This window comes from Gossypium hirsutum, chromosome A08, assembly GCF_007990345.1.
Source record: "Gossypium hirsutum isolate 1008001.06 chromosome A08, Gossypium_hirsutum_v2.1, whole genome shotgun sequence".
NCBI lineage: Eukaryota > Viridiplantae > Streptophyta > Magnoliopsida > Malvales > Malvaceae > Gossypium > Gossypium hirsutum.
In genome coordinates this window covers 76,376,581-76,379,695 of record NC_053431.1, presented here as the reverse complement: position 1 = coordinate 76,379,695, position 3,115 = coordinate 76,376,581, and the positions used below count along the sequence as shown (strand labels likewise).

General features: G+C 39.0%; 1 non-coding gene across 1 annotated transcript; it reads right to left on the bottom strand.

Moving 5' to 3' along the window:
* Positions 1-602: 602 nt before the first annotated feature.
* On the bottom strand, positions 603-708 carry LOC121205322 (small nucleolar RNA R71). Its single transcript, XR_005900405.1, has one exon. It is a non-coding gene; the product is annotated as a small nucleolar RNA R71 (small nucleolar RNA).
* Between the last annotated feature and the right edge of the window lie 2,407 nt (positions 709-3,115).

The following is a 3,115-nucleotide window of genomic DNA, read 5'->3' as shown; positions in this document are numbered from 1 at the left end:
TTAATTCTATTTTATATTTATTATTATTTATTAATTTAATTTTTCTTTCTCTTAGCATGTTTTTATAGTTTATGACTAGAAGAAACCCATCAGGACCACTACTTTTTGACGAAGAAATGGATCGCACAGCTCGCAGAAACCTAAGAGAAATAAGGCGAAGCCTAAGATACACAGAGGAAGAGCAAGAGGACGATATCTCAACTACGATTGAGGAGATGGCTGAAAATCAAGATAATCAGCTATGTATAATTATGCTAAACCTACTTTAACAGGAACTGAGTCAAGTATAGTTAGGCATGCTATTGCTGCAAATAATTTTGAACTAAAACCTAACAGTATTCAAATGATACAGCAATTTGTTCAGTTTGATGGTTTGCAGGATGAGGATCCAAACACTCACTTGGCAAATTTCCTAGAGTTCTGCAATACATTTAAAATTAATGGTCTTTCTGACGATGCCATTCGTCTTCGGTTATTCCCTTTTTTATTGAGGAACAAAGCTAAATAGTGGTTGAACTCGTTACCACGAGGGTCAATTACTACTTGGGAACAAATGACCGAAAAATTTTTATTAAAATATTTTTCGCTGGCTAAAACAGCCAAATTACATAATGATATCTCTTTGTTTGCACAGATAGACTTAAAAACTCTTTACGATGCATGGGAGAGATACAAGGACCTACTGGGAAGGTATCCTCACCATGGACTCCCTCTATGGTTGCAAGTTCAAACATTCTATAAAGGTGTGAACCCCTCGACAAGGTAAATGTTTGATGTAGCAGCTGGGGGTCCATCAACAACAAAACACTTGAAGAGGCTTATGAATTTATTGAAGAGATGTCACTAAATAACTATCAGTGGCAAGTAATGAGGACTAAGCCAACTAAAATAGCAGGCGTTTATAACGTCGATTCGGTTGCTATGCTGTCAAACTAGGTAGAACTTCTAAATAAAAAGATTGATGGTTTACTTGGTTTTGCTCAGGTACATCCATTAATGAGGTGCGAGACGAATGGAGGAGGAGCATGCACAGAGTATCAACCCTTCAACCTTAGCATCGAGGAGGAACAAGTCCAATATATGGGTAACAATAATTCTAGACCCCAAAATAACCCATATAGTAACACTTATAATGCAGGTTGGAGGAACCATCCCAATTTCTCATGGGGCGGTCAAGGAAATCAAAGACCACAACATCCTTTGTGTTTTCAACAACCACCCTATTAACAGGAAAAGAAACCGAACCTTAAAGAGAAACTGTCTAAATTTATCTCGGTGTTAGAAACCCATTTCCAGAACACCGAGATAGCACTTAAAAATCAACAAGCGTTGATCCAAGGGCTCAAAACTCAGATAGGCCAGCTTTCCAAACTAATCTCCGAACGACCACAAGTAGCTTGCCAAGTAATATTGAACCCAACCCAAGGGAATAGCACAACGCGATTAATGTTCAAGATGAAAAAGGATTCGTTGAGCCTAAGCCAGAATTGAGGCAAGAAACTATGGTGAGCAAAGGTCAAGGTGAGGTAGGTCATAGTAAAAACAAATCAGTGAATGTCGAATATAAACCTCGCGTGCCATACCACAACGCGACAAGAAAAGACCGCTTAGATGAACAATTTGGTAAATTCCTTAAACTCTTAATAAAATTACATATTAACTTACCATTTATTGAAGTTCTATCACAGATGCCAAACAGAATGAAATTTTTAAAGGAGCTTTTAGCAAATCAGCAGAAGTTGGACGAGGCGTCGCATGTGGAGCTAAACGCAGTTTGCTCGGCTATTCTACATAATAAACTACCCAACAAACTAAAAGATCCAAGGAGTTTTACGATTCCTTGCTTAATTGGTAGTTTAGATGTTAATAATGCATTAGCTGATTTAGGGGCTAGTATTAACGTCATGCCCTACAAAATGTTCAAACAATTAGGTCTTGGGAAACCCAAACAGACTAGGATGAGCATTCAATTAGCAGATAAAACTATAAGATTTCCTAGGGGTATTATTGAAGATGTGCTAGATAAAATCGATAAATTTATATTTCTCGTTGACTTCATTATTCTAGACATAGAGGAGGATAGCAACACTCCTTTGATTTTAGGATGGCCCTTTTTAGCAACTACTAAAACGATTATTGATGTTGGCACAGGTAAGCTCACACTCCGTGTGGGAGACAAAACAATTACCCTTCAAACTCGCAATTCTGGAAACACATCGAAAATTGAAGGTAATCGTCTAAACCATTCTACTAAAATTGACAATATGGTCCAACCTACTTTGTCTGAGGAAAGTACATGAGCCATTCTCAAGTAGTAGCAGAGGACCTATTCATGAAGATTGAAGGCTACAAATCGAAAAGTTAGATGAATGGTGGACGCATAAACTGATAACACACGATAAACCAGAACTACGCCAGAACGAGCTCAATACCTTCCCAAATCTACTTAAGGTTGGAGATAAAGTATTATTAGATGCCGCTGATCCTCACATTGTCACTACCAAACTGAATGAAGAAATCCCCCTTACGGTACTTAGCATTTTCCCATTCGGTACAATCGAGGTAAGTCATCCCAAGTTTGGCACTTTTAAGGTAAACAACACCCTTCTAAAACCTTATTTTGATGAGAATGATAGCAGGAATAAGGAGTATAAACTCCTCGAACCACCATGACCATTCAATGGAGAGATAAGTCGAGCTTAGACTATAAATAAGCACTTCTCAGGAGGTAACCTGAGCACTAACTGTATTAACTTCTTTAAATTTTAGTGTTTAACACCTAACTTACTAACAAAGCTCTTGAATACAGGTTTCCCACACAAACACGGCCTATCACACGGGCATGCCTTAGGCCGTACGAAAACAGGGTAAAAGTTATCTTTCCTAACACGAGATGTGATAAGTGGCCACAAATTTGTGACCTGGCTGTGGTCAAATCTGCCAAATGAACACGGACGTGCGACATGCCCGTGTCTAGCACCTGTGGACAACACTGTCAAAATAACACGGGCGTGCGCAGAGCTACACGACCGTGGGAGAAGCGAACCATATCACACACATAAAATGATCATGTAGCCACATGGCCTAGACACACGGGCGTGCCTAAGGGTCATGT